Source organism: Siphateles boraxobius, unplaced genomic scaffold, assembly GCF_051911475.1.
Source record: "Siphateles boraxobius isolate OS27281-9 unplaced genomic scaffold, OSU_SipBor_1 41, whole genome shotgun sequence".
Lineage (NCBI taxonomy): Eukaryota > Metazoa > Chordata > Actinopteri > Cypriniformes > Leuciscidae > Siphateles > Siphateles boraxobius.
This window is the reverse complement of record NW_027509042.1, coordinates 12,859,084-12,873,289: the sequence shown is the minus strand read 5'-3', so window position 1 is coordinate 12,873,289 and position 14,206 is coordinate 12,859,084. Positions and strand designations below refer to the sequence as shown.

At 41.8% G+C, this 14,206-nt stretch overlaps 1 long non-coding RNA gene across 1 annotated transcript; it reads right to left on the bottom strand.

The window, feature by feature from the left end:
- Window positions 1–2,778: 2,778 nt before the first annotated feature.
- On the bottom strand, window positions 2,779–13,895 carry LOC143706519 (uncharacterized). Its single transcript, XR_013192985.1, has 4 exons — window positions 13,737–13,895; window positions 12,280–12,361; window positions 3,010–3,107; window positions 2,779–2,858 (listed from the first exon to the last, which is right to left on the bottom strand). It is a non-coding gene; the product is annotated as an uncharacterized LOC143706519 (long non-coding RNA).
- Between the last annotated feature and the right edge of the window lie 311 nt (window positions 13,896–14,206).

Below are 14,206 nucleotides of genomic sequence, written 5' to 3'. Positions count from 1 at the left end.
CCACCCCACAGGATATCATGTCCTATATCCACAACCCTACAGCTATGCTCAAACCCTAAGAAGATCTGTCCCTCCCCCATTATTCTCACTCTTTGGCATTTCTCATGAGTGCTCAAAACCCAATTCTTTCTCATAAGTTGAAAAGTAACTCGTAAATAAATAAAAAATTCTGTCATTATTTACTCGCCCTCATTTTTCAAACCCATATTTCCCAAAAGTCAAGTTTGGAAAAAGGTTATCGGGGAATAACTAAAACAATCCTTTGGCCTCTTTTCTTTAAGATTGTGACTAGAAATTCAGTGGCTTATGAGTTATATTCCACAGCAAATCAATTGGCTACTGGGGTCCAGAGATAAGGTAGTAGTAGTTTGTGCCGGCCAACACACATAACCCTGCTTCCATCAATCTTTGTCCCCTGACTCTCTCACAAGGAATCCCTGGTTGATTCCTCTATCAAACGCTCCTCAACAAACGAAGACAACAGATGCTGTTATCAGCATTCTAATTGAGGCAGTTCAGTTTAGGCAACTATTCAGACCTCCATATTATCTTTGAACATATCTGATTTTTACAGGCACAGAATATAAGCACTCTGATTGGAGTATTCAAATATATATATATATATATATATATATATATATATATATATATATATATATATATATATATATATATATATATATATATATATATATAAAATATTAATACTATAACATATATGTATTATACATTTATGTTATTTAATATTATTGTATGCTGTATTATTTATTTCTATACAAACGGGTCTCTCTGACTGTGAAGTGTTAAGTACAAAGAAAATTAAGATGTTAAAATAGCCAATATGATTCTTGAAAATTATAATAAACTGGATTAATTCAATCTATGGGAAACAAAATGTACACAATCAAGATGCAGGTTATATGTTGATGTTAAACAAGCATGCAGAAAATTACTTAATAAATGCTAAACCTTGGATTAATTGTTCCCCAATGTATTCATTCAGGTGTTTGCATTTGTATTTGACCACATAATGGGTGATTGTGATGCCATGGCAGGGGTTCTTCAGGTTGGTTTAAAGGGAAACACCTGCATTGAGGACATACACACACCTCAGGGCTAAGAGGTAGGGGGCTAACTGTATGGTTCCAGGTTCCTGTTGGGCGATTCACAAATAGAGTAAGTTAGTAATTATTCTTCCAAACTCTAAAAGCTTTTAACAACACTTAACACTGCAGCTCAGAGAGGTGAGAGAGGAGCAAAACCTCCTACCTAATTGACCATTAAGTAGAGTGGACATATAAAGCACAGATGGATTGTCTTTAGCTATCCTACTGTGAGATAAAATCAGTTATGGATGATTGTGGATTTGGAATCTTTAGGAAAACATCTCACTATTTCCTCTCGAACTTCACACCGAGTAGCTATTAAGCAATTAAGAGAGTAATCTCCTCTTTCTTTACTATTTTATTGTTATCGCAGATAAGATGCTTCTGATTTGGTGGAGCAGAAACTGCACCAAAAAAAGAACATGTGTGCTCAGATACAAAAGATGTGATCCTTGTGTCCTTTAAGGTTAGAAAATCCCTCTACAAAATCTCCAAAAATGAAATGTGGAAATGTGGACCATGACAAAAAACAAAAGACCATCAATAGTTTGATACAAAACCATCTATTTTTGCGATGCTTTGGTCATTGGATCGACCATTGGAACGGTCAGCGTAGCAAATCCACAGCTCTCCATCATCCTGAAAGCTGTGTCCAATCGCATTCATCCAAAGCAGCAGGTAGCCCACATGCTACAGCCACTGCGCTGACCATCTCCTCCCATTGGCCGAGGATCTCTGACCAGTTCATGGGTCACTGGCCTGGCCGGACACAAGCGATGCTCATGACAAATGTGGTTTGGGGTGGCTAGCGAAGTGATTAATGGCTGTTCAGATTACAGGCCGTACCACACTACAACACACCCGCTGGGCATCAAATTCAAACAGCAAGGCCTTTGTCAGATGTCATTCTCCCTGTTCCCCATGCACAATGTGCTATTGCCAACCTGCATTGTGTCGTTCTTTTTCAAGTTTGCATGCCTGAAGTCGTTGTTTTGGTAGATGAAATACGGCAGACATTTGCAGATGGCCTTTGTGGATTGTTCACATATGTGCACGCTAAAAGTTTGAGGCTTTCAGATAATCTTTGATGTTTGAAAATCACACTTTTATTAGTTGTGTACCATCTCTCCAAAAGCGAAATTAGGAAATGGCATTGTCACTCCTCCCTCTGATAGTAGTTCATCTAATGCCAAACCAGTTAAGTGAAGCCAATGCATTTTTCCTCACTGGAAGAAGTCGACAGACATATTTTCATTGCCCTTTTGTTCTTCTTAAGGGATTATTAACAGATGGGCTTTTTCTTACATATTTTATGCTGGATGTATATGTCAAATCTACATGCAAACAACAAAGCAAACCTTTTTTAAAATATCACACATGAAAAACTCATTTTAAAACCCTTCGCCATTGCTCACGCCATTCATGAGACTCTAATGAGTCATTTTAGCTGCATGCGTCGCTGAAAATAAGATCGATGGCGTTTTTGGGAGCAATCTTAGCAACCAAGACAGTTATGTTTTATATTATTCCACATGAATATTAATACATTAAATAGATAGGAATTTAGTGAGTCACAGTATTGAATTGTGCAACCTATTCAAGGCTGAATCAAAGGCGCAGCGATGTTTCTTAGCTTGCTGAAAAGCCCCAGCAGCTGCCAGCGTGTGTGGGTGGACTGTTTGTCTGCATCGGACCAGGGAGACGGGTCTGGAAAGCTCCTCACCCTTTCAGCTAATTGGCCGTGGGCTGGGCCTGAAATTTATTGGCATTTGCGTGATAAACTGCCGGCATTGTATCCTTTTCCTATTGTGTGTTGCAGGAAATAATAGCCCCCCTCACCAGATATGAAGCCTGTTCTGGTCAAAGGACATAGAAAGGCAGCATGGGTCCTGAGGTGACTGACCTGCACTGTGGGACGGTGGTATCCTCCTTGGCCATATCCCGCTGCTGGAAATTAGTCGCCAACAGGCCTCTCTTTCTGCTGGTGTCAGGCGTGGGCCCCTGATGAGAGATTTGTTGATATGATAACTTGATTAGACTGGTTTATTTTAGGGTAACGGTGGCTGCAGAGCACATAGTGGTGACTCTCCATGTACCCTTTAAACCTCATTTCTGAACCATGAAGTTAAATGTGACCTTTAACCCCTAGGGGCTTTATATCTTGATTTTAGATGTAGCATCAGCCTTAACGTGCTCAAATAAGATTCGATATGACACAATTACCAAAGTTGAGGCTGGTTTATGATCTATGTTAAGGGTAAACTTAAAAGCCCTATTTTAAGCCGCTTGAAAGCATGTAGTATTATGAGCAGAGAGTGTTTGTAAAAGTTTCACGGAAAGTTTGACAATTAACGTGGACCACAACTACAGACATGGTAATGAGCTCAATGAAACTCTTTATACTGACAGCCTGCTTTTATAGTCTAAGGGCCTAATTAAAGTTAGCGCAAAATGGCTTAATTAATTAATTAATTAATTTGAATCCTTCAAAGGCAGTTTCATATTAGTTTAAAGTAGTACTGATCCCAGGTAGCGGAAGTGGTATTATTTACTAATTCACTGTGAATAGTTTAGTGAGTTCAGTTCTCTATAGTAATCTGTTTTTTTTTTTCAAATGCTAGGAGTGAGTTGCATTCTCCACTAAACTACTCATTAAAGTAGAGTCTCAGGATGGATTTATATCAAAAGACTAGATCCCACTTAAAATGCACCAGTGCATTTAGACGGTTATTGCAGGGTCAATCGCAATTCACTTGGGCATTAATTACAGAGCAGGGAAGCTTTTAACACGTCTCTCACTTTCTCATGCAATCAAACCATCATAAATGAGTTAGTCATCAATTTCACATTAACTGAACTGCAGTGTGTGAAAACAACTATTTTTCTTTTTTGAAAAAAAAAAGTAAAAATAGTTGTTCATCAAAATAGTTGATCAAAAAACTAAGATATCGAATTTGATCCCTCCGACGAATTCTGGTTACGAATAACTCGTTTTGTCAATAATATACAGTATTTCTGATTTGTGAATCATAAAGGCCCTTGCTTCAACTTCATTCTTATTGCAACAATGTTGTTCCAAATAGTGTTAAATAATTGCAACTAACTCCTCTATTTAATCAAGAACCTTATATATAAAATATAATAGGTCCACTTTATTTCCATGGTCCACTTTCCATTCTATTAACTATAAGTAACTTTGCAACTACATGTCAACTAACACTCATTAGAGTATTAGTAGACTGTAGTAGACATTTAGACTGTTATTGTAGGTTAGGGTTAGGTGTTAGAGTTCGGCTTAGTAGAATATGTTGACATAAGTTGAGTTGTAGTTTCAATAGTGAGTGTAATGTCTGTTGTGGGACCATCAAAATAAAGTTTTAATAAAGATATTAAGTAGATGGTCTACTAATACTCTAATGAGAGTTAGTTGACATGTATTTTAATAATATCATCCAGTGTGTACTTTCTATGTCACTAGTGTTATGAAGCAAAATTGTAGTCTCTTCGTTTGAGCTGGTTTGTTTGTCTGACCAATGGAAGACGAGGCGAGTGTTTGAAACTTGTTTGAAAACAGTCATAATGTTTGCAGTTCCCTTTCAGGGAACTCGAGCTGCGTGAAACGCTGTGGGAACGCCCCTGCATGAGTGCGTCATGAAGCACGTATGAAATCAGTCCAATGGCGACAGACGGAACGTCATAGGCGGGTGACGTCATCGACCGGGAAACTATATAAGCACCCCCAAAACACAAGCTCATCAGCTTCTGAGTCTTCTGAGGATCTGGATGTTGAAAGTATTGATACAGCAGAGACTGGGGACTCGTCACTTCAGTCTCCTGCTAGTGAGGAGCTTATGGAGGTGCTCACTCGTGCTGTAGAAAAAGTGTATGAAAAAGTCTGTCTCAAGTGTTTTTGTCTGTCCTTAGAAATTGCTAGGCAGGAGTTTTTCACACACACATATATATATATATATTAAAAAAAACTATAAAAAGAGACTATATATATATCATGGCCAGCGAACAGCAGTTCAGAAAGTGTGTTCATCCCTGCCCACGTTATATTACGGGTGGGGACACACACAATCTGTGTGTTGTTTGTTTGGGAGTGCTGCATGCCCAGTCAGCTCTCGAGGGAGCTGATTGTGAGCATTGCGAGCGTTTGTCTATAAAAACGCTCCGCTCCCGCCGAGCCCTCTTCGAGGAGAGTGGTTCGGTGCGCGCTCCCCGCGGTTCGGGTCCCGCTGCTGCCGAAGCACAGCGAAGGCTTCAATCGTGGGGATTGCAAATGGATCTATCAGCGGGGATTGAGACGGGCTCTGCCTTATCTCAGCCCTTACCTGGTAGATCCAGTGCCTCAGATCCGGGTTCGGAAGCACGCGCTGCGGTTTCTTCCGCCCGGGCTGAGGCATCATCACTTCAATTATCCAGTTCTGAGGATCTGGATGTTGAAAGTATTGATACAGCAGAGACTGGGGACTCGTCACTTCAGTCTCCTGCTAGTGAGGAGCTTATGGAGGTGCTCACTCGTGCTGTAGAAAAATTAAGCATCGAGTGGCCAGCTGATAGACAGGAATCTCGTTCAAAGAGTAAACTAGATGAAAGATTTCTGCCCTCTCGTGCTGCACCTCCACGCCAGTGTCTTCCTTTCTTTCCTGACCTTCACACCGAGGTGTCGAGGTCATGGTAAAGACCAGTGTCATCCAGAATATTAAGCTAGCAAACATCTGTTTATTCTAATATTTCTGGGGCTAAGAATTATGGTTATGGGGTGATGCCTAAGGCTGAAGAGACGTTAGCGAGTCATCTATCTCCAGTTATGGCATCGTCATTTAAGACACCGGCATTGCCCACCAAGCCATTAAGAAACACCTCGGCTTTGGTGGGCAAAGCTTACTCGGCGGCAGGTCAAGTGGCAGCGTGCTTACACACTATGTCGGTATTGCAAGCCTATCAATCAGACCTATTAAAAGATATGAGTGAGGGGGATGAAATTAGTAGTGACGTAATTCGAGAATTACGTCAGGCAGCAGATCTATCTCTCCGTGCCACCAAGGAGACGGCCAAATCAGAGGGGTTCTGCCCACAGTGGTGGGCCCCGAGCAGGCTCTGGTTATGGAACAAGAGGTGAAAACACTTCTGCTGAGGGGGGCTATAGAACGAGTTCTTCCTCCCAGCAGCGAGTTGGGTTATTACAGCCGATATTTCATCATTCCGAAGAAGGATGGGGGGTTACGCCCAATTTTAGATCTGCGCCTATTAATTCGCTCAGTAGGGAAGCTCAAGTTCAAGATGCTGACTCTCAAGCAGATCGTGTCACAGATCAGGTCCCAGGACTGGTTTGTTACGATAGGTCTAAAGGACGCATACTTCCATATTTCCATCCTTCCACAACACAGGAAGTTCCTGAGGTTCGCTTTCGGGGGCAAAGTGTACCAATATTGGGTCCTTCCGTTCGGCCTAGCACTGTCTCCCCGAATTTTCACGAAATGCATGGAATGGAGCTCTGGCTCCGCTGCGACTCCAGAGCATTCGCATTTTAAATTATATCGACGATTGATTGATTCTAGCTCAATCGGAGCATCAGGTGATTCGGCATCGAGATGTCGTGCTCCCCCATATCAAAAAGTTGGGGTTGAGGCTCAACGCCAAGAAGAGTGTGCTTTCTCCATTACAGAGGACCACTTTTCTGGGTGTGGTTTGGGATTCGACAATGATGCAGGCACGTCTGTCTCCTGCTCGTATAGCTTCGATTCTCTTAGCCGTCAAACAGGCAAAGCTAGGCCAGTCACTTACTTTTAAAGAATATCAAAGAATTCTGGGTCTTATGGCAGCAGCATCCAACGTTATACCTTGCGGCCTGCTGTACATGAGACCGCTGCAGTGGTGGCTCAGGGCCAAGGGGTTCTCCCCGAGGGGAAACCCGCTCCTTATGATCAGGGTCACGCGACGGTGTCTTCGCGCCCTGGCTATGTGGAAAGAAACTTGGTTCCTGTCCCAAGGGCCTGTGTTGGGGACTCCGTGTCGTCGTGTAACACTAACGACGGATGCCTCTCTCACAGGCTGGGGGGCGATCATGAGTGGTCGCCCAGCTCAGGGTCTGTGGTAGGACCATCATCTTCAATGGCATATAAATTGTCTAGAAATGCTGGCGGTGTTTCAGGCTCTGAAACACTTCCTCCCAGACCTCAGAGGTCATCATGTTCTTGTCCAGTCAGACAACACATCGGTGGTCTCTTACATAAACCATCAGGGGGGTCTGCGTTCGCACCCGTTATACAAGCTGGCTCACCAGATCCTTCTATGGTCCCAGGGGAAGCTTCTTACATTAAGGGCGATTTTTATCCCGGGGTATTTATATCAGGGGGCAGACATCCTGTCGAGGCAGGGGCCGAGGCCCGGGGAGTGGAGACTCCATCCCGAGGTGGTGGAGCTCCTGTGGAAACATTTCGGTCGTGCCGAGGTAGACCTATTTGCATCCAAGGAAACATCACATTGCCCACAGTGGTTTTCCCTAAGTCATCCAGTCCCTCTGGGGTTGGACGCGGTGGTACAGGAGTGGCCGAGGTCACGACTGTACGCATTTCCCCCGATTGCTCTGCTCCCAGGAGTTCTGGAAAGGTTTCGCCAGGACGGGGTCAGTCTACTGTTGGTAGCCCCGTACTGGCTGGCCCGAGTTTGGTTTGCGGACCTAATTTCTCTCCTCGACGGCTCTCCTCTAGAGATTCCGATCAGGAGGGAACTTGTCTCTCAGGCGAGTGGGTTGATTCTTCACCCCCGCCCAGAACTATGGAGGTTGTGGGCTTGGCCTCTGAGGGGGCCCAGCTAATAGAATCTGGTCTCTCGACTGAGGTCGTGGAGACCATCCTCCACTCCAGAGCTCTGGCCACTAGGAAATTATATGCCTTGAGATGGAAGATGTTCACCTCTTGGTGTGGGGAACACAAGCTGGACCCAGTTAACTGCCCGGTGGGTGCAGTGCTGGAATTCCTTCAGGAGCGTTTCTTCACAGGGTTATCCCACTCCATACTGAAGGTGTACGTGGCGGCCTTATCTGCTTACCACGTCCCTTTAAGTGGAGCATCTCTCGGGAGACACCCACTTATAACTCTTTTCCTTCGTGGCACTTTGAGGCTGAGGCCAATAGTTTGCACGAGGGTGCCGACCTGGGACCTTGCAGTTGTTCTAGAAGGTCTCTCTCTAGCACCGTTCGAGCCCATTGAAGAAGTTTCTGAGAAATTCATTACTCTAAAAACTATCTTTCTTCTTGCTATCTCTTAATTAAAGAGAATAGGAGATATTCAAGCTCTATCGGTCTCTCCCTCGTGCTTGGAATTTTTCACCCGGCATGGTTAAGGCTTTCCTCATCCCTAGACTGGGGTATGTTCCCAAGGTTCCAAATAATGTTGTCAGGCCTATTGTACTGCAGGCTTTCTGTCCTCCTCCCTTTTTGACGTCGGACCAAGAAGAAACTAAATCTGCTCTGCCCAGTTAGGGCTCTAGATGCTTACGTCCACAGAGCTGCCCTGTGGAGAAAATGTGCAAAATTGTTTGTTTGTTTGTTTTGGACCCCCATAGTAAGGGCTGTCCTGCATCTAAGCAGAGGTTGAGCAAGTGGGTGGTCGAGGCCATCTCACTTGCCTACGAGTCTGCCGGTCAGCCTTCTCCTTTGGCTGTCCGGGCTCATTCAACCAGGAGTATGGCTGCCTCTAAGGCTATTTTGTCAGGAGTATCAATTCAGGACGTTTGCGATGCGGCAGGCTGGTCCTCACCGCACACATTCGTAAAGTTCCACCATCTTGACTTCAGCTCCACTCCAGGGGCGCAGGTGCTTTCGTCCGAATGTGCGCCTTGACTGCACACGACGGACACTTGCTCGTATGGCGACGTTGGTATTAGCGTTCCCACAGCGTTTCACGCAACTCGAGTTCCCTGAAAGGGAACGTCTCTGGTTACATATGTAACCTTAGTTCCCTGAAGGGTACGAGACGCTGCGTGTCTGTGCCATACTCCCAGCATCCCCGTGAGCACTTGCTTCAGTCTTATCAGAAGCTGATGCGCCTGTGTTTTGGGGGTGCTTATATAGTTTCCTGGTCGATGACGTCACCTGCCTATGACGTTCCGTCTAGCCATTGGACTGATTTCATACGTGCTTCATGACGCACTCACGCAGGGGCGTTCCCACAGCGTTTCACGCAGCGTCTCATACTCTTCAGGGAACTAAGGTTACATACGTAACCAGAGACGTTCTGTTGGGTGCCACTATGGGCGCAGAAATTAACCACTAGTTATTTCATTCTCAAGTTTGTATTCCACTTTAAGAGCCAAACAAAGTGGTCTGTCATTTCTTCAGAACTTTCCTCTGACCTGCACTTTCATCCAAACTATCTGTAATGTCTGTCATGTATCTACAGAGCATGAGGCCATGTTCCAGCTGTCACAACACACACACATGCTAACCCGACCCCACGGCCTCTCACTGTCCTGACTGGAACATATGACAAAACTCAGCAGCTCCAGACAGGATGTAGCACATGTCCATCATATTACACCCACATTTTCCCATGACCCAAGGGTGGTAGTAGATAAACAGCTGCCCTGTACAAGAGACCCAGCTTCTGCATACTGATATTTTACACTTGTGTGCCACGCGGGCTGTAGGTGGGAATGTCTGAACTGAAGGAGACTAAAAGACACTGTTGTTTTTCCCAAAGTGAGTTGAACAGGGGGAGGTATTCAGTGAGCCAAGTGTTGTATGGTCTCCCTGGTTCAGTGGAAAGCAGCGGGCTGGTTGAGGTATCCTGTTTAAAGACTTAAAGAAATGTGCAAGATCACGCAAGGAGCACAATTTAACAGCAGGGACCTTTTCAGCTCTATTAGAGATGCTATATTTTCAGGTGACTGATTTAATGTAGCACAACAGCCGAATGGTCTTTCAATTTTAAATGTAAAAATCGTAAAAATATAAAAAATTTATTGCTTTTACTGTAGCAATTGAATGTACAATGCACTCCTTTGCTGGGCTGGCCAAGCTGAATGTCCGAGTTAGGGTTTTCCCATATAGATTTAGGCTATTTTTAAACTACTGATTGAGGGTTTGAAAATTCCTACAAATTAGCTTAATTCTCGTTTTTAGATGTTCTTTAAATTTACCCAATATATATATTACCCAATATTGTGAACGTTGACAGACCAGGAGCAGTGATACATAATTAAAAAAAAAATTATATATATATATAATTTTTTTTTTATTATTATTATGTATCACTGCTCCTGGTCTGTCAACATTCACAATGTGGATGGCCTAATATATGTTACTCAGTATATATCTGTCTTTGTATTGTGTACGGAACGTGGTAATGAGTTCTGTTTGAGACAGCATAAAAACTTCTGTAGGTTGTGTCAGTAAATGATACAACAAAGTCTTTTTTTGAAACACATAACATTTTCATTATAGCCCATGCTAAAAATGTTGTGGACACTATTAACTTAGGACTGTAAAAATCTAAGTGATATTAATTATTTGAAGGAAAAGGGGAAATTTTAAGATGAATACTTATCCCAAGTTTTATAAAAAACAACAACACTGCCGTGACTAAACAGTCCTTGAGAAATTAGACCTCTAGCTTTGTGAATCGGCTGCCTAAACGCAACAAACACAGCAGCAAAACATCCTTTTAGTCAGTCATCGAACTAAAGAAAAATTATATTAGACTGGAACTATATTGACAAATCATCAAAGAAAATCATTTATTTGCTCTAGGAGAAGAAAAAGAGTTTAAAAAAAACAGTACTGACCTGTAATGCTTCTAATGTGGTCATGAAAAGGCAACACATATTAAATCTATTGAATTAGATATATTTGAACAATTACACAGTTTCAAATGGTAAATTGACTTTAACGCAGTGGTCCAGTTTCAAACGAATGGCATTCCCCCAGTGAGATAAATTAATAAAGCCATGTTGAGACATTTTACAGCAAAGCTGTAATATATTTAGCTGTCCATATCATTTATCAAAGCGTGTTTAGAAGCCTAATGTTCACATGGAAGTCATAGAATACTGCCAAGCAGGCAAATAAAAAACAGCCACTGACAGAGTTTTTGTTCCAGTAGCCCTCCAGGGGCTTAAAACATTTAAAAAAGTACTATGTTTTCAATACAGATAGAATGACATAATTTTGATAAGACATTTATTGCAAGCACCACATGTTTGCTACATCTTGATGGCCAATGTCAAGATGGATTTACTTATTTAAAAGCATGTAGATCTGAAAATCCTGTCGAAATCCTTTCAAGCACCAAGCGAAATATGTGTTGATGTGAAAATGGGAAACAGCACGATGTGAAATGCCACCCGAGTCTTCAGTCGAACTATTTTGGTGGCATGATCAAATGGGTTATATGCATGCAAGAAATATGAGTATGATCATGAAAAATAAACACAGGGCATGAATTATTGCTTTATAATTATCCCGCACCACATTTCCCTTGCAGGATAACTCCAGATGAGAGATTAGACATGTAAGGACTTGCCTGGATGTGGACACATGTCCTCTAATGTCCAAGAAGACCCCCTCTAAGCAGCTGAGCTAAACACAAACAGTCAGGATAGCCCTCATGCTGTCGAAACTCAAATGATGGGGAGGTCAAACAAGACAGGGTTGGGTGAAATTAAGGGACTTTCCGAGGGGCTGGATAAGCATTTAGGGTGGAGATGAGAGTATACAGTTCCCCAGCATGACGTGTAGAGGGACTCTACAGGTAGCTTTAGGCAGATCGACAAACAAAGCCAAAGAGAGGGAGTGACAAATACTAATGTGGGCATCTGGCTTGCCTGCCCCCTTTCCAGAACAATATAAAAAGATGTCAATGTCAATTTCACGCCAGTTGCAATGTTTTTTTTCAAGTGAACGTCAGATGCATAGGCTTAAAGTAATTCATTAATTCACAAAATCCATTGACGTCTTACTCCATAGATTATTATTTAAATAGATTAGCATACCAACTGTCCCAGTGCTTAGTCTGTAGATACCCGTGACGGAAATGTAGCTGACACAGCCATTGCGTAAGTGTTTATCACTGTGTGATGGACAGATGTCCCTCCCAGTAGACCTCTGATAGCGGCACCTGCTTTGTGGCAAGAGGTTAGTGACATGTGTACCCTTTTGTGCTCCTACCCTATAAAGTCTATCCATGAGTGTGCTCTTCTGATGAGATCAGCAGGAGGAGGGAGTGACGCTTCTGCTCGGTGCTGCTGATCTGTGTGGCAAGAGGAACAGAGGATGATAAAAAACTAAGTAAGGAAAATATGTTAAATAAGGAAATACTTAAAGATTATGGACTATATCCATGTCACTAATCATATTAGAAAATCATGCTGGATAATATGATGTTTTACAGAAGTAAACCTGTGGAGTGCAGCCCAAGTGCTGCTAACACAAACTGGGGTAATAAAAAACACAAAACAATTCAGCTGTTTTATAATTAAATAAATTTACAATAACTTGTAACTGAATGATTTAGTGTTAATGTATTACTAGTCTGTGCAAAAAAAAAAAAAAAAGACATAAAATATATGGAAGCATACTGCATCATGTCTGATTCATTCCAGTAAAATATATTGCAGTGAATTCTAAACAGTAGAGAGGTGTGCTTGTTTTACAGAAGAAAACATTGTATAATGCTACCTGTTGTTAGTGTTTTTTAGGTCATTGTTTTGTGGGTGACAAAATGTGTTTGTTGTCTGTCAACCTTTGCTAGTGTGATGGAAGAATATGTTGATTTGAGACATGTATGAAGTGATATGGTAGTTTTAGTGCATTTTGAAAGTGAAATGAACTGCTGTGCTGAGCTGAAAGTTGGTTTGGAGAACTGTGTGAAGAGTTTTGAAAAAGTGACCTAAGTATTGAGAAATGTGTCCTAGCGACTGTAAAAAACTGTAATGAAATTCGAAATAATGAAAGTACATCCTATTACTTTATCCATTGTTTAATGATTTTATAATAGACTTTGAGATATACAATGATTTGCCATTGAGTGTTTACAAAATGCTAATATAATATGCTCTCCCTATATATGTGTGTGTGTGTGTGTGTGTGTGTGTGTGTGTGTGTGTGTGTGTGTGTGTGTGTGTGTGTGTGTGTGTGTGTGTGTGTGTGTGTGTGTGTGTGTGTGTGTGTGTGTGTGTGTGTGTGTGTGTGTGTGTGTGTGTGTGTGTGTGTGTACAAATCAGCTTAATTAAAAAAATCTGTAAAGCAATTTTTTTTATTTTTTTTATTATCATGCTCTTTTCTCTCATTAGAACATTTACAATAAAAGTAATACAATAATATAATAAATAAATAAAAGACCACTTCAGATGTTTATATGACCATCCACTAGGGGTGTGCAACAGAGCCGATATCTTTAGCAATCTCAAAATGATTTGTATTCGGATAAAACCGGAGCCATTTTCAGTGCCTTTCCAAATAAAGTATTCGGCTTTGGGAACTTCCCTACCATACACAAGTATAATCAGTGTAAGATCAGAGGTAAAAGAAACAAGAGAGCCTTAATGAGCAACAGTGTGGGACATTTTCAAGACTGATTGAACTGTTGCAAAGTAAAAAAACAACAACAAAAAAAGAAATCTCACCTGCCCGCTTTATAACCCTCAACAGATGAGTGTAGCTCCAAGGATGGGAGTTCACCAAGAATAGTGAGTAATTGCCAGTTGGAAGTTGAAGAATGACGGTACTGCTGTCAATATAATGTCTTCAAAGGCCTCAAAATTGAAATGAGTGTCTATGCATGCAATTACCGCATAATACGAGATCAAGAGATTGTGGTTAAACAACCAGTGGCTGGGCTGGTTATATCTTTACTTAAACACCTGAAAATTGTAGACAGCTAATTTGGTCCATCATTAGCATGCTTGATTGTGGTCTTTAAATAATAATACTCATTCATTCAAGTTGCTAAATTGCAAAAGCAATACAGCACAGCAATCCATCCTGTAGCTCAAACAGTAGCACATAAGGCTATAGAAATACCAAAGTCATGGGTTTAATCCCATTGGAACCCAGAAGATAATTAAAGTATATATATCTTCAATGCATGATACAT